Source organism: Prinia subflava, chromosome 2 (genome assembly GCF_021018805.1).
Source record: "Prinia subflava isolate CZ2003 ecotype Zambia chromosome 2, Cam_Psub_1.2, whole genome shotgun sequence".
Classification (NCBI taxonomy): Eukaryota; Metazoa; Chordata; class Aves; order Passeriformes; family Cisticolidae; genus Prinia; species Prinia subflava.
Window position 1 is genome coordinate 36,550,087 of NC_086248.1, and position 18,063 is coordinate 36,568,149.

Sequence of the window (18,063 nt, forward strand, 5' to 3'; positions counted from 1 at the left end):
TTTCTTTATCAAGCTATGCTAAATTAATTAAATATAGGCTGCTTTTCAACAATATTGCTGGGATTTTTGTGTCAATTTAATAAAGTGGGTCTTAAATCATAATCTAAGTCACACTAGCATATATTATTCACACAGAAGAGCCTCTGCGTTTTTCTTCCTTTGCCTACTAGAACCAACAGTTCTCTAGCCACTACTAACATGTCCAGCCTGAGAGGTATGTTTTATCCTTCAGCAATGTATTCTTTATTTCCATTTAGGTTTTGGTTCACTGTGTCTAACAGGTGGTTTCCTCCAGTATTCCTGCTTAGTCATTCTTATTTTTTGCATTTTTAGAGTTGATTATTCCTATGTAAATGTGGAACTTTGCACTTTATTAATTGCATCCTCTTTATTTCAGACCATTTCTGCAAATTGAGATGACTTTGAAAAGTGACCTCTCTCTAAAGAACTTGAAATTTTACTCATTCTGATGTTAGAGACAGATTTCATAAGTGTCATCTCTGTTTCCTTGATCCCTAATGGGACTGTTGAACAAAATTGGACCCAGCATATACGTATATAGTAACCTATCAGAAATTTTTGGACAGTTTGATAAAGAAACTTTCAGAGATAACTACTGAGCTGTTGATTTTCTAAACCACTTGGGCACCTAGCTTGCACCCATAGGTTGTATTTTCTTAGTTTATGTGTCAGTGTCAAAAGTTTTACTGAATTCACGATGCATACACTGCTTTTCTTTTTGCCTACTGAGAGGTTACTCTGTCAAAGAGGAATATTACATCAGATATAATTTTTGATGATTTTTGTGCTGTTAGAGTTTTGTTACCTTACTTCCGTTCTTGTATTCTCCTTGTGACTGCTTAACCATTTATTTCTGGGTGGTAAGGGCAGGATGGAAGTTTGTAATTCTTTTAGTTTTTCTTCTTTTCACATTTTCAGCGACAATCTTGACCTTCCTTTGTAAAATTTGTCATTTTTCTCTCTTCTCAGCAAGTTTATAAATATGAACCTAAACAGGTGTAGGGACATTGGTCGAGCATTTTAATTGATAACATTTTCCAGAATGTCCTAACTTCCCACTTATTTTCTCTCATGGGCTTTCTTTGGTATAACAAGACAAGGTAGGAAAATGAGCAGCTATATTGGCTTAGCTGGACCAAAAAGTTCCTCCTCCTTGCCTCCCACAGAGGCCAGAAGTGTATGGCTAGAGAAGAGAAGAAAGGAAAACTATCTCTTCCTTGAATCTATATGATCCTTCAATATCTACATCATCCTTTTTCTGGATAAGATGGGGTTGAATAACAATGACCTAAGCATGCTTTCCTAGATTCCATAAATGATGTTTGTATTCGTTTCTGAAGGTAAAACAGTTCTTTTGCTACAATGTAATTGTTGCTGAATATTTAAATAATAAATGCTTATATCTTCCTCAGAACTTTCTGGTAATTTTTCCTGATGTTACCCTGTGACTGCTGTAGCTGCAGTGTTTTTTTATTCCAAACAGTGGCATGACTTTGCAAAGGGTACCTGGCTTAGAGAGTTAAGGCAACTACTTATATATTGTGTGAGAATTGAATGACTGCAACATTATTTTGAGGGTATGAACATGATTGATAAAAGGTTTATCTAAAATGGTTAAGCAGAGTTGTTTATATTTTAAATGAAAAAGTAAGCTGCTTTTAGGGAAGAGTGATGAAAGAAGGATGACAGACTGATGAAACAATAGGAGAGAAATACAAAGTGCAGGATACGTTTGGTACAGCTGGGTGAATGTACTGAAGTCATGATGCTTTGAGCTGAAGAGCTGTAAATTTGAATAAGTTTTAGAGATTAGTCTATGTGTCATTGTTACTTGTGTGTGTTATGAAGCTGATAATAGGGAAGAGTAGGCTCTGCAAACACCTCACCAGTTCTAGGAATCCAGCCCACTGCTTTATTTGCTTGTAGTTCATCTGGGAATGAAAGAAGAAAACTACATAATTTTATTTTATGTTGCTTGCAGCAAGTTTGAAAGGGTCTGCTGTTTCCCTTGGTTGCTTTACTTTTCATTATACAGTGTTTCAAACACTACTGTGTTCTCTGTATGTGTTGGAGGTCTCCATGGAGAGCCAGAATGGTCAGTATCCAGCTCTAGGCTGCGGACTGGTATGATGCAGGAAACACTTTGGCAATTGTACTGAAGTGATGCATCTTCCTGAACATAATCCAAAACAAAACAAAATAACAGAGAGGATTTTTCTTTTCCTTTGGCACTTCTGCTGTGATGCTTACTCTGACATCACCTTTCCAGTCATTCATGTGGCATCCCAGGAGAGGCAAGACATGAATTTCTAATACAAGTAATAAACAAGAGCTTTCCTTCTCACCTAAATATGTAATTTAATATTGCAGGGACAGAGGGTATGTTTTCTTTGGCAGATCATTTTTATGACTATGCCACTCAATTTTTATGCCAAAACACTTAAGTAATTCTAAGTAATTCTAAGTAATTCTGTTACAGAGGGACATTAAGAAGCTCAGGCAAGAAAGGCAAGACATTTTCTCCTTGGGTTTGACAAGTTAGATGAGGGAGGGAGGGAGGGAGGGAAGTTTACAAAGGCTCTTCTAGATTCCACGAGCAGGGCAATGTTTTGCACTAGCAGTGCATTTGGATGGGCCCAGAAGAGGCCTGTGCAGCTTCAGCCAAGAGGCAGGAACGTCCTCTAGGACAGAAGCAGTCTCTCCACTCAAGGGATGCAAAGGCAAAGCTCTGCCATGGAGCTGTGCAGACTCATGTTTTCTGATGCTCTGGCTCTGTCCTGCATGGGCACCACCAGTTGTGTTGGGACCAGTGCCAGAAGAAAATGTAGCCTCATCTGAGTTGCTTACAGATGAGGAATAAGTGTGTTGGCCTGTCACGTTGTTTAGTCTGTTTAAATTTGTTAATGTGTAATAATGTGAGAATTTAGCAAGGAGTCCCATTCCTTCCCACTTCCCTCTGCATTGAGGCTGCTGCTTGTATTGTTTCCTTTCTTCTTTTCCTTCTTTCTCTTTTAATGTTCACCAGAAATGTGGAATAATGGAGTTTTACACTGCTGCAGCAAGTGTAGCACCTGCCATGTGAAATCTCTCCTTTTCTCTTTGAGTGAAAGCTTTAAGCAACACTTCTCCCAGACAGAGATTAAGGCCTCGGAATTCCTGTCTGGGGTGGACATTTGATTAATACAGGGTCCCTTTATTGTCACCCTGCCTTTCTGCTCTTCCTCATTAGAAATCAGTGACTCTTCCCCAATTCATTCATGACACAGAGAAAAGAATGTCTAATGATACATATAAATAAAGAAAATATATAGCATGCATTCAGCTAGTAAAATGAGCTATTTTCCCACATGGGGAGGGGATTAGGCAGGGGGGCATTTGTCTCCTGCAGCTGCTGGTAGAAGCCTCTGACAGATGGTAATGCAATATATATATATATCTATATATACAGATATCTATATATCTATATGTGCAAATGCATGTATGTGCACACACAAATAGAACGAAACACAGTTACTGTTCATAGGTAATTTTGTTTTGTGTTTATGTTGCAGTGAAGAGATGTGGTGGCATGGAGTTGGGGGGTAGGATTTGCCTTTGAAGGTTGGAAAACTTTTTGCTCCTGCAAGCTGCAGTTTCCATTAGCACTTGACAGCACCCTTGGACAGGAGAGGATTTATTTGCTGGGGATTATCCAGGGAGGCACTCCAAGGAGGGGTGTGGGGGTGTGTTTTGGCCACAGCATGGTGCTCTGGGGATATAATCCTTCCTGTAAGGAATTGCACAATTTACAGAGGTAGAAATGGGTATGTTGATAGTTCACTGTAACCCTTTTAGCCCTTCTCTCCAAGGTTTTCTCCACTTTTTAGTGGTGTAGTCCTTCCAGACACAGACAGGGTGAATATGTGCATCAGTTTGTCTGCAGTTAGAGTTCCATAAGTGCTTTTCTGCTGTCCTCTCCCTGCTGCCTCCCAGCTGAGCAGCTGCAGGTCATGCCAGGGCTGGTATCCAGGGCTTGCTGCAGTTCCCTTCAGCCTGGAAGGGAGCAAAAGATCTGTGGTGCAAAGCCAAACCAAACACAAGCTCTCTTGGGCTCATGCTTATCCTGTGCCAGGGCAGTGTGGAGGGACTTCTGATGTTAAGAGAGGTGGGAGTTGCTTAGAGGAGACATCTCAGGTCCAGCTGTTACTGGAGGGGATTTGATGGGGAGCAGAATTTTTCTTCTGAAATGGCAGGATGGTCATGTACAGTGTTGGTGGTGAGACCCATGTGGCCAGGGCTTGTCTTACCCCTGGAGCTTGGGGCTGCAGGGTTTGGAGCTCACTAGAGCTTAGCTATAGGGATACATGCCAAAGGTGCCCAGAGCAGACCTGCCAGATTCAGCATGATAGGTGGTGTTACAGAACAGAAAGAAGAGGGAAAAATCACCTTAGGTATCTATAAACCATAATATAGAGTGTAGAAAATAAGATGAATAAAACCACACGTATATACATATATTTGATATATATAAAAATGTGTCAAATATGTATATATATATCAAAATGGTGAGGAAAGTTCTGCTTTGTTCACCTTGTTGGTCTCCATGCTCAACCCTGGTGGTCTTGCACTTCTGTCATTCAAGTATCTGACAGAAGTAAGGATCAAAGGAAAAAAAAAAGCCCCCAGCAACTGTGGCTCAAGATGAGTTCAGGTGAAATAAACATGAACAAGGCAAATGTACTTGGACAGGTGCTTTGTGAGTGCTTTCTCAATGGAAGATGCTTGTCTGTCCAATGCTGTGGAGGTTCTGCCTTCAAAATGTACTGCATCCACTCCAAACCATAAGGTGGCAATGGCCATAATGTGCCTCCCTTTATCTTTCAGTTGGTTTTACTTCTGTTTTTAATGTTTTTAGTAAAGTATAGTAAAGCATAGTAAAGTTTTTTATTATCTCAGCACCTCCCTGAGAAGCTTATTCTACTGCTATGTGAATTGACCTGGTTAATAACTCAGTTTCAGTATTAAATTTCTTTTAACGCATTGTTACATGGGTACTTGAAACTGTCAACTTTCTTTGGTAGTGGGGCTACAGATGAAGAACTCAAAACTAAGACCTCATAAAGAGGGTATTTCCACGAGTACCTGTTCACTTTGTTTATGGAGGTATGTCTTCAGCACAGAATGAGCTTCATTCTTGCAGCTCTGGCAAATGAGCTGTGACGCACTCTTACTGATTCTGCTGCTGCAAGTAATCAGCTAGAGGTTACTTTCCTGAATGAAATACATTTAAATGGCAGGGAAGAAGACTGATTTATTTTGATTGCTTTTCTCCATGATATTTGAACATTGCAGTATGTAATATGAACAGTTATATACAAAGATTTTTTTCTCCATATGATACCATAAAGCAAGAGAGAGTTTTAAAAAACCCAAATTGCTTTTGCTGACTTTGCCTTTTCCCCTGAAGAGCCCAGGAGTTTAGATCAGAATGCTTTGAATTAACATACTGTTCTATTTATGTTGAATAAAACTATAGATTTTTATGTTGGATAATGTATCTCTGAGGCAAATATCACCTGAATGTATTAAACATTTAGAGCCAGCCCTCTTTGTTTATGTTTTCATTCCCAGATCAGTGCGAAATAGTTATTAATCTGCTCATCAGAGGTTTCTATAAACATTTTTCTGTAGTTGTAGAGTGATAACATGTTTTAGATATGTTTGAGGAATAAAATGCTTAATAACCTAGTGCTATACTAGCTGTTACAGAGCAGCTGTGGGTTTCTTCTCCCTACCAAAGAGGGGATAAATTAAGGTGTTTCACTGTGCAAACTCCATCCTCTTTCTTAGGTTCAGCTTCTTTTAAATTGACAAGAATGAGAAAATAAATACGACAAAAATAGGTATAATTGCTCAAAATTCTTCCTTAAGAATGCGTGAATATAAATTGGGGGCACAGGGGTCAATTTGGAAAAACAGAACATAAATTTACTCTCTAATCTGTTTGTTACAGGCTCCAATGATACCAGTTTTAAAAGTGTGAGAGCCTTTGAAGGAACTGAGGCAGCACTGGAAGCACTCACTCGCTTGCTGCCTTGTGTGTGCAGGCGTGTGAGGCTGCTTATTTTTCAGACAATTGTGCCAGTGCTGTAACAGCTCTTGTTTGGCACACCACTTGAGCCACTGAGGCTGGGCTGCTCGTTCCATCCCGGAATCTGGTGAGATTAAGTATTAGTGCTGCTGTTTAATGAACAGTGTGCGGATGTGCACGAGTATTTGGGGTTGTTTTTGTTTCCTCTGGTTTGTAGCCGACAAAGCCGTAGGGATGAACAAAGCCTTCCAGACTGCCTGCTATATAGATTAATTTACAGCTGCCAGTTTATATTAGTTGTTCTATTTATTCTGCTTCGGTGCTTTTTTGAGGAAAGGAGTATTCCATAGTCAATTGTCTGGCAAAGACAAAGGAATTCAAGAAATGCGAAGCAAACAGATTTGCGGTAATTAGACAAGCTTTTGGCAGATGAACTGCTTGCTCCCGTTTCTTATGATATAATGTTACACGGAAGGACTGAAGTTTGAGAACAGAATTTAAGTTGACATCTGAACTTTGTCTTTACTCTCCTGCTCTCTGTTGGTGATGCTGAGGCTTGATGAGTAGCAGCTGTTCACCTCTCGTCTGCCTGCCTAGAAGCATAGCCCTACAGGAGGTTTTGACAGGCAGAGCAGCTTAAGTCTCTCGTCTCTGCAGCTTTTATGATCTTGTAGATTTATCAGGAACCTCTAATGCTCTTTATTTTTATTTTCCTGTAACTCTCTTTCTCTCTGTCTCTGCACTGAGTCCTGTTTCTGTGTGCTGACCACCTGATGCAGCCAGGGACTGCTGGCTCTGTGCTGGAGATGTTCAAAGCTGTGCACAACCCTGCATACCCTGAGAGGCAGCTCTGTGCATTTGGTGGTTATCAGTGAGGGCGCAAAAGAAATAGCTGAGAGGTTGTCCAAGAGCCTTATGGAAATGTCTGAATGTTGATAATACAGACTGACTGATGTCTTGTCTGTCTTCTAAAATAATTGCTCTGAAGGACTCAAGTAGTTCAGAAGGGGATTAGTCGGTTTACTTAGAGCAGGATCAGGCACACTGGGGCATGTGCTCTTCTTCCCCACCCTCAGTGGAGCCAGTAATTTGTTGCCCAAATTACGGAGCATAAGATCAAACTGGGTTAAATATAATCTTGACTGATCCTGCACAGAGGGTTCCATCTCCCCCTTCCCTCTGCTGGGTTGCAGAGTGGGGAATAACACCCTGTGGGCCTCTCTGGAAATCAGGTGGAAGCTAGGAAGGCATGAGGCACCCCAGGTGCTAAGAAGAGACCGTTCAGGAACAGGAGCCGCTGCTCTCGGGACGCCACAGCGTCAGGGGAGCCCATTCTCCGCAAAGGCGTCCCTGATGAACTGTCAGCTCTGAGGGAAACCAAGGAAGTGAAGTCTCTGTAATTCACTCATAAACCTTGGCAGGTAGCAATTTGAGTATCTTGTGTACTTGGATCAAAGTGTCTAATGAGAATCTATCATGCAGAGATAGATACATAGAGGCATATGTACATATATATTTTTAATATGTACATATAGTTATTATTATTGTTGTTATCATCATTATTATCATTATTATTATTATTCCCTCCTGTTGAGAGGATGGTTTTGCTCCATAGTAGGTGATTAGTAGCAGGCATGACACCAGTACTGTGATCTTTGCTTTCTTGTGTCTTGATTGGACTTTGGCTTTGGAGCATGCAGGTGTTTGTTGTGCCATGTGCAGCTTCATTTGAGAAACACTTTCTACTCCTTTTTTGATCTTTATCCTTTTGAAGGTCTTTTAATTGATTTGGAAATACCTTTTAATGAATGTTGTTCTTTTAACTGTTTCGTATCAGATGTTTCAAGTATATGTGTGCTCCATTAATATGAATTTTATTTGTTGTCTGTGTCAAAAGTTACTTGATATGTCCTGTGTGAAAGATTTCAAAACCTTATTAAATAATGTTGTTTTTAAGATTGTGTAGCAAAGTGGAGCTGGTACTAGATTTCTTCAAAGTATACTTTGACATACAGTGGGTACTTAGAGTTACAAAAAACACACCTTAACCTTCTAAATGCACCAACCCCCGAAACAATCAGAAAGAAAAATGTTATATGTGGGGTTTTTTTAATTGTAACCGGTGTTTAAAGTGGTTCAGAACAAATAATAAAACTATTTTAAATCCACTATTTTTTACCATTATTATTGAAGTATCAGTCCCTCTAAAAATATTAGGAAGTATCAGTCATATGGTATAAAAATACACCAAACAACTCACTGTTTTCCAATACTTTTCTTTGTACTGAGTAGACATTTGTGAAAATATAGTACTTTTTTGGTTAAAAAGTAGAACTGTCAAATTTTACTGTTACGTTTATATTTTGTTGCAAGTGATTGTGTCTTTATGACCAGAGATGCCAATTCACATTTTTAAAATCACATGTAAGATCAATTCTTAAAATTAAATCAGTTCCTCCCAATGCCTCACTTACATGCCAGTTAAATCTGCTGCCCAAAAACCTCTTAAGGAATCTTCTTTTGGACATAAAATCTCAGGGCATGTTGGGTCATCTTCAGAAGGTGGGAAGCTGAGTGAAATGTGTTTTTTTCTGTGGGAGGTTTTATTCCTGGGTTGAAATGGCAAAACATCAGCCCAGCCAGGTGTCCATTTAGCTGCTGGTAGGGATTAGATGAGCGGAATTATTTTCTCTATGGCTGGGGTGGGTTTACAAGTGTGCTGCTTTGCCTCGGTCTCATCCAGTTCCTCTGCCATGGACTACAGCTGGTGACAGCCTGGGTAGCTTCTGGCTGCTGCACTTCTCCCTCTTAATGAGATGAGAGCCCAGATATGAGATACTCTTATGCAATACTTTCAGGCAGTATTTTCCTTCTTGTTTTTGATACCAACAAGATGACTAATCAAATAGTTTTTACCTTAATTTGTGAGAAATATGTGGACATTTAAATTGCTTTGCTATTAAGTTAGTGGTTTTTGTTTATGAAATCACTTTCAGAAATTCCATATGTTCTCTCTTGTCAAGGAAATTTTATTTAGTATTTTTTATCATATCCATTGTTTTATGTTACAGCTGAATAAAGAATCAAATTTCTTCATTACTACATGCCACACTGCAATCCTGAGTACACAGGAGAGAACTAGAGTACATCTCAGTACCTGGCTTCTTTATTCCAAGCAGTTTGTCCTGCTTTGGTAGGCATCTAAAATCACTGCACTTGTTTAGATTGTTATCAGAAACCAAAAAGTCTGACAAAACTGCAGAGATACTTTTTTTTTTCCTTTCTCTTTCATTCTGCAAAAACATTTGTCTGTTATTTTCTATTACACCATCTAAGTCGAGCTTCATCCTTGTCTCTGTGTGAAAGGGAAATTACCCTCCTGTGCAGATAAGTAGGGAACAGGAATCAGACAGTATCTCCCTTAAGCTTCCTTAAACATTTAGTGAGAGTTCTAGAATGAAACTTCTAACACATGTTGTGGTTGGAGACCTTCACATCAAATGGTGGTATGGGTTTCCTGGTTTTCTTTCATGTGCATAAATGACTTAACAAAAATAATGGCTGTTGACTGTATTATGGAAATATATATTCAGAGTGTACATAATTAATAAGACCTTGAAAATAATTATGTTGAACATTTTCCTTTCAACTCCTGACTGTTTGTTTGTTTGTTTGTTTCTGCTATTTCTATTGGAGCTTACTCTTAAGAGCACAAATAAAGCAGAAAGTATTTGGGATATTTTTAGGGTTTTTTGCAGATATCCAGGTTGTAGCTATCCAGTTGTGTTAGCTGATTTTGAACCCTTTGCCCTTTTTGTTTGTGCCACAGATGGGAAGCAAGCAGTGTGCTGAGCAGGTATGCAGTCGCCAGCACAGTGGGTGTGCCTTCTGACAGACCTGCCTTGCCTGTCCAGGTGTACCTGTGCATCTGCTCAGAGTTGGATTCTTGTGGAGAGACTGGAAATGGTCGGTAGGGGCAGTACAGTGGGAACTGCCACCAAGGCTGAATCCCATACTTGGGTTTCAATATCAAAAACTGAAATGGGACTAATCTAGTGCCCTCACATACATACACAAAAAGTACGCTTTTTAGTTTAAATTAGGTGAGGAAAAATAGTTCCTGTATTTGCTAATATATTTTAAACATGATGATTTGGAATGAATGTGAGAGAAGTGAACAGGTCATTTTGCCAAGTCTTTCAGGTGTTAGTTGAAACATCAGGCTATTCAAATTTGGACATTTGACTCTTAAACCAACCTGTCCGCCTGGGACTCTCTTCTAGTGAATGGAAAGAGACATTTTTTTCCTCCAAAAGGATGTCCAGAATATGCGAATCAAGTGCCTAATGTGGGAGGCCTTCTGTTTCTATCTCCTTAAGCATGCTGTGCAGTCATTGAAGAGAATGGGTCTGGGCTACCTGTGGATATTGTCTTTCCTGAAGGGTGGTGGTGAGGGACAGAGGTGGGGCAATGTGGCCATCAGATTCTTGTAGAGGAAAAATCTAACAGACTGTTCATTTGTTTGAATTAATTCCTACACACAGTGGTCCTATAAGTCCCCATCTTTAGAGAAAGCTGAGTAAGTGACATTTCATAGGCTGTCCATTCTGTTATCTAAAGACCTCTTCTGTTTTCATGTGGAGGGCACCTCATTCCCACGGTCATAGCGCTCCAGAGCCTTTTGTTCATCTTTGCCTCTCTTTTTGTCCCCTTTGGATGGAGGGTCATAAATCTCTTTGAAACATCCAGCAAAAATGTCAGGGTACTTAATGAAACAGTGACGTGGCTACTTGTGCTCATCATGAAACTTTCAAACAGAGAGCAAATAACAGCCAGTAAGTTCATAAATACAAAGGTTTGTTTCCCTGCAAGAACTGAAGGATTCTCTGGTGCCTCTGCCATGCAGCCAGTCACGGTATCTGGTTTTAATGTGTGTGCCCTACAGAGGCTTTGCAGGTAGCTGAATTTGGCATCCCTAACTTTAAATGGACTAAGTTCTATCTGCTTAAACTTCCCCTATACTGTTTCTCCCCTTTCTCATTTGATTTTCTTCTGAAAAACAGTAAAGGAAGTAGCAAAAGAGAGGGAAGTAAGATATAATGGAGAAATGCCATAGTTCAATTGAACCCATACTTGAATTAAGAACTGTTCCTTCTACAATTCATATTTTGGAGTTGTATTGCAAGATGGAAATCCCTTTTTCCCGTAAACAGCCTACATGGATTTTAATGACAAACATTATACCTAGCAGAAAGAATTCTTCAGCATGATGTGTTATAGATAAAGATCCACGGACTAAATATTCCAATATCCAAAAAAAGTACCCTAAAGATTTAAGGCCATTTGTAAATATGAACAAAAACAAACCTTGTGGCTCTCTGGGTATCAGGAGTTGGAGTGAAATCATCAAAGTTAACAGCAAATTCCCTGTGATATAACAAGGATCATACTTATTTTCTACTTAAGGTTTTGCATATGTAAGTTTAGATATAGTCAACGTGGCACCAGGAATGGCTTTGGTGTTTTAATGACAGCAAAATGAATGATGGTTAAAAGGTGCTGGGAATCCCGTAGCCTCAGATGGGAACTAAGGGCTATAATGACACTTCAGAAGACAGTCTAGAAACAATTTTTAGCTCTTTCTCTAAGAAGACGGAGACCTTGTGAAGGTTGGCCAGGTCGTTGTTACATATGGGGTTTGCACTGTCTAAGCAGAGGTGTGTGAAAATTAGAGGTGATTGTCCCTTTGTGGTCAGAGGACTGTGCAAGAAGGAAGCTGGGGCGCTTCTGTGCCTGCATTACAGTTGTTTGCCTTTCTTCATCCACGGTAGAAGGAAATTTAGCTAATCTAAACCAAAACCTTTTAAAGATTTAAGTTATCCAGCAAAGTGTATCCAGCATGGTGACTATTGCAAAGCTTTGTGAGGGACTTGTGTGTTCAGTTGTTACCCTCCTGTTAGAGAAAGAAGTGGAGGGAATTACTAATGTGTTGCCTGTAAATAGTGTAAAATAATGAGTGGGAGGAGCAAGGAATTGCAGAGAACTGGCTGAAGTCTCCAGGGTTTTGTCTTTCCCTTCCCCCTTGCACCTGGGTGGATCAATAGAAAGGGAGAGCAGTTGTGTAATGGCCTTTTTTTGCCCATCACTGTGTGCTGTTAGTTTGACACATGCAATTTACTTGGAAAAGCTTAAGTAGCCTTAATAACAGAAAGTCTCAGCAGAGCTGACACTAATGGTCTCCCCCGTTGTCAGTCTCAACAGAGAGATTAAGAACTGAATGAACAAAGAGACCCAATTACCATCTCCCCCCTCTGGATGTTGCTGCATGAAAACAGGTATGAGCTATGACAGTGGCTCTTTGGACAGACTCTGTCTCTCTGCTATGCTCTGGTGTGAGAAGGGTTCTTATTGTGCTCTCTATTTACTGCCATTACTGAGGGCTGCTGCAACATCACCCAGTCCAGCTTTTTTGCACTAATAGTGAAGTCCAGTTATCTTGAAAGAAATTTAGTGTATCATGCCCTGATAATGCACATTATTGAACACCCTTCAGACACTCACCATCCAGTACACTGTGCTAAACCTAGCCCAGCTAATTCTATAATTTTTTTTCTACTCAGTTTTGCACAGGCAAATCATGTTTTCTTGGTTCAAGCTCTCAGGGAGGTATCAGAGTGCAGCTCTGCAGTGTGTGCAGCCAGAGACAGACATGTCCCCACTGGGCAGGACTTGCAGAAAAGTCTCAAAGAAAACAGAACATCTGTTTCTGCTTTCATCCAGAGCTTGGAGCGACTTGGTTAATAACAAAATACAAGCACCGTCTGTGAATGTCTACACACTACCCCTTATGATTGCTGTTCCTCAAATATATTATAAAGCACAGTGCCAGGTCTCTTTTGCCTCCCTGCAGTAGGACAGGTTTGTACAATCAATCCAATATTCAGTTTGAAAAAATTGCTGCTATGTGTGCTGTAATTTTTTGTCTGGTTTTTATGGCTAATGTGTGGAAGGCTTTAATTGCACCTAATTTCTTAGTAAGACTGGCTTTTTTTCAGGAATTTTTCTCTTCTTCTGTTTCTCTAACATGGCAGACCAAAGATTTTGCACCATTAGGAAATAAAAGTGTTTCACGAGGATTTCAGGTTGGCTTTAACAACACAGGGTTTGTCATCATCATCAATGATGATGATGATTGATTGATAAACTGTGAAAAATATGTACCCTACCTTATTCAGTCTCAGTATTGAGGAAAAAACATCATCTCTCAGTGAACAACTGATTTTTGAAGATATAGTCCTGTTGACAAACTGTTAAACCAAACCTGTCTCCCTTGGATTTAGAAGTTTAAAACCTAAATAATAATTACAGCATCAGTATCAACATTGTCTAGCCTTGTCAGTCTTTGCATTATGACTCGTATTTTCCAACATCACTTAAAATACTTTGCCAGGTACACCAGGTGAATGGTGGAGCTCAACATACTTATATTTCAAAGGTACTGAAATAGGTGCTTTGCATTTTTTAATTGAATGTAAGTATATGAACATTTAACTGATGTATATGAACATATTTAATTGATGGTTCTAGAGAGGAACAATTGCTCTTATACAATATAATAACTAATATTTATGCTGCTAAAATATACTTAATATGCAGGAAAAATGATGGGTTTGGCTAAAACCAGGTTTGTACAGCTTTGCGTGTTTTTCTGTGTGCATAGGAACACTGCACATTGAATGAATGTAATGTTTAATCTAAAGTGAAATGCTTAACACTCATAGCAGCAGTTCAAAGATGAGGACAGCTTTATTAGTGTTTTAGAGTCATGCTTTCTTTTGTATTCTCGTCTTACTGTGGATAATTAAAGTTTTGTTGCTGATCTCCAGGATTAAATTGGCTCCCTTATGTATCACAGTTACAGTGTTGGTTTTTTAAATGATTTGTGCATACATCAAATATGGCGAGGAGGGGGAAAAAACTGTTCACAATCTTTATTAACAAAGACTTGCATGACTGGTACAAAAGCGAGGAGTATATAAACTTTCTATTCCCACTTAAAGAAAATTTGAAATACATCCTCCTAAATGGACTGGAGTGTATTTTGGGAAATACCTGTGTATTTCTTAAATCATGTGCACTAAGCAAATATGACCGTTTATAAAGAAGTAGTAATTTATTATAATTATTTACTATACAGCCCCAGTGATGTTTTTGACAGCATGGACTTGTCCCTGGGAGATTTCCTTTTTTGTCCCTCCAGTTCTCTCTCAGTGTAGGAACTCAGCAATTGTTTTGAAGAGAATACTGGCAAAAGAAGCTTTTTCATTGCTTGTACTCTCTTCTCCTTTCTTACGAGCCTTTCATTCTTCAGCAAAGGCAGAAGTTCTTTGCCTGCCCTCCTTTGCTAACCCCTCCACTTGCCCTGATGATCACGTACAATCTCAGACCATTTCATTGTTTTTTCATCTCTTCTCTTAGTATCCACCTTCATGTCTTGTTCCTCTGGTTTTGCAAGCACCATAAGCTCATCTGAACTTCTTCCAGCACAAAAAAAACCCAGACCATCTGTTACATTTGCTCTTCTAGATCCCTTCTGCAATTCTCCCTTTATTGCTCAGTGTGATGTCAGTAGTTGTTGGTGGTACAGTGACTTTTCCAGTCCAGCTTTGTGCATTTCATTCTGCGCATTTCCTGACCTTTCTTCATCAAAGGTTACAATGCGCACTTCCTCCTCAGCCTCACATCAGCTGTCATCTGTCTGCAGTCCCTGATGTTCTTGAAATCCTGCCCATGCTTTTGTTCTCTGATCTTATACAAGACATTGGATAGCATGCCTGATCTCTTAAACTGTTCACAGCATTGCTGCTGGATCCTTCCTACACTCTCTGCCGCTCTGTCCAATTGCTGCTGCTTGATTTTCCTTACAAATACAGAACAGGGATCTATTTCACCTTTCAGACCGTTTTCTTTGAACCGAGTTTCAGATTGTGTGTAGTTGTCTTAGTTTGGAAAGGCAGGTATCTGTCAGGGAAAACTGGAGTTTCCCTTGGAATGGAGAATGTAAAACCCCTCCCTTTAAATCATTACAATTTTGAAATTAGGAGCTTTCAGGCAAAAATATGGGAATAGGAGTAACAGTTCTTTACTAGGAATATTAAAAATGCAAATGCAGTAATAAAAAAAACCAACCAAGCAAGCAAACAAACAAAAGTCCTAGAAAACCCTCACAGAGTCAGGAATACAACCCAACACCCTGTCGGCCAGGGTGTTGGAAGCAGTCCAAATAAGTCCTCCTGGAGTGACAGATGTGGTTCTGTTGGAGTAGAGATGATCCTGTAGTGGTGGTGAGATGGGTCCGGTCTTCCTCCAGGAATCCAGTGGAAAACAAGTTGCTTGGTGTTCCTACAGCTCAGTTTTTATCTTGGTAGGAACAGTTGGCTCCTCCCCACTGGGTGGTGCATCTCACAATGGGATGGTGTAATGTGTCATGTCACTGGTGAGCCTTAATGGCCCATTAACAGAAGATATTCCCCCCCTCCCCCCCCCCCCCCCCCCCCCCAGGGTGAACAGTAGTGGAAGAGATAAGAAACACTGCCCCATGTGGTTTTAACAGCTGCCTATTATCAGAAGGCATCTGCCCCCCTCCCCCCTGGAGTTACAGGATATAAAGGAAAAAAAACATCTCTCCAACTGGTTTCAACAGGTGAAGTAGACTACACTTTATTTTGGTTACATAACCCAAGACAGTAGTCTTGAACAAGCAATGTGTAAATTAGCAGCATGTTATGTTAATTTCATACTGTAGACACTATTTGCCAGACAGACTGTTTGTATTGATGTGGAGTTACTTCTGTTAGTATACAGTTTTCAAAGTGTATAGATAAAAGATAATATACCCAAGTGAAATCACACTGGCTATTCCTGATGAACCTGGTGAGGTAAACGGAATGATACAGCTAATCAAATTATCTTGAAATAGACTTAATTACATTTCTGGGTGAATATTTCTGGTTTGTTTGTGTTTTATTTTTTTCTTTAAAAAAAGAACATTCTGTTTTTCCAATTCCTACAAGAAATTGTCACAGCACATAACCAATGGAACTTGTACCACCTCTGAGACATTTTAGGAACCTGTTTTCAGAGTACACCATTTATTCCTAAACATAGTAGAATTGGCATAGGAGTTCATCCAAGCTGTAAGAAGGGATGAGCTCTGGAGATGTCTCTCCAAGTTCCATTTCTCGATTCTCACTTTAGGCTATGTCTTTTTGCACATCACCTTGAACATGACTGTTGATAGTCTACCTGTAGTTTAAATACAATTTATTTATTTGGTTCTTTATATCTCAATTGGTATTTCCAATTAAAATGAAACAGCAAAGTGTATTCACAAGACAGTGACATTGTCAATGACAAAATAGTCAGCAAAACAGTACTAAAAGGTCAAGTCACAGACATAACTAGTGCTTAGTTTTTCAATGCCTTTATGTATTATCAGGTGGTTTTTGTACTTAAACACATCTGCTGATCCAAATGTATTAGGAAAAAGGATAGCAAAAGCAGCTAAATTATGTGGTGATTTTAATTAGTAGGAAAGAGGGATGGTAAGGTCTTCCAACAGCATTTTCTAATTGAAGTCACTGAACTGGCATTTCAGCAATGATTTCTGCTTCAGAGATCAAGAGAGATTATTTATCCTTAGCAGTTTTCAGTTCTCAAAAGTTCATGCAGGCCAAGTGACTTCCATCATTCGTGAACACTGTTGTGAACTTTTCCCTTTCCCGATTTTATTGATTTGTCATGTGATTTCTGGGAAGAAATGAAGGTTGCATTTTCCTTATCCTTGCAAAACAGTGAGAGCTGCACAATTTTATTTTCAGCGGTCAGTTAATTTTCAGTTAATGGGAACCAAACTGGAGAGCTGTGGTTCAAACTTGTTTATAGTGGGAAGTGGGTGTATAAACCTCAGGAGGAAATGCCAGGGTTTGCCCAGGTGAATGCAGGCAGCTGAGTGCTGCAGAAAACACATTAACTTTCTGTGTTTCTCAGTCTGCTGTGATGCTCCATTTATGATGTGTTTCTCCTCACTCAGGAGCAGTGTACAGAGACTTGCTGCTGTCGTCAACCCTGGGAAAGACTGAAGCTGGCATCCCCATAGTCCTTCTCCAGAGGTTGCTTTGCAAGACACAGCTATGAAATGTTCATCAGAAAAAACTGTACCATAGATCTTTAAGAGTGAGTAAAAAACAAGTGTGACCTTTCAGAATTTTTGTCTAAAATGTATAAAAATAATGACATGGATTTGCCTTTTAGAAATGCATTCCAGTTCTTGGGTAGCTAGGGATTGTGAAGAGCTTGGACTGAGCCTGTGGCACTGGGTTATGGTATTTATGTCACACTGCTGTGTTCTTTGGGGTGGTGTAGTTCCTTGCCTCCTGTGCTGTCCTTGTACACCTCTGTTGAGCTGCATTTTTGAGGACCAGTGGCTCAGGGACTATCAAACACACGACTGAAATGGGATTTCCCTAAGCAGGAGGCTAGTTTAGCTAGCTTTAATTCTTCAAGACAAAGTCACAGACTGTCTCCGTAGGAAGCCCCATCCTCTGCACAAGGAGGGCCTTTCCATGCACTAAAGCGTTTCATTGTTTCTGGAAAACAAGGCCCTCTCAGTGGTGGAGGGCTAGCTGGTCTTGGGGATCACTGGCTAAGGCTGAGAAAATTAGACCCAAGAGTGTAAGGTGATTTCTGAAGTCCATGCAGAAGATAAGTCATTACTCAGATTTGCTGATACTTTCTGCACCGGTTCATTTTTGCATTTCTTTTCCAATCTGAGTGTTTTCCCATGGTAAGTTAGAGTGCTTGCTTCAGATGGTTACTCCAGCTCTTTGGTCCCACTGTCCTCAGCTTCCATGATGGACACCTCTTGTTGAAGAGGTGAGTGAGTTGTTTGAGAACTATTAACTGTCAGTGTC

At 39.8% G+C, this 18,063-nt stretch overlaps 1 protein-coding gene across 4 annotated transcripts in view; it reads left to right on the plus strand.

Moving 5' to 3' along the window:
• The window catches only part of ANKRD6 (ankyrin repeat domain 6), an 86,542-nt gene that overhangs the window by 25,684 nt on the left and 42,795 nt on the right, over positions 1–18,063 (plus strand). For 3 of the 4 annotated variants that reach the window (XM_063389641.1, XM_063389640.1, XM_063389644.1), the window contains exon 3: positions 17,184–17,326. The exons of the other annotated variant lie outside the window; for it this stretch is intronic. The gene's annotated coding sequence lies outside the window, so the exon portion shown is untranslated. The remainder of the gene's footprint in view (positions 1–17,183; positions 17,327–18,063) is intronic. 4 annotated transcript variants of the gene reach the window in all.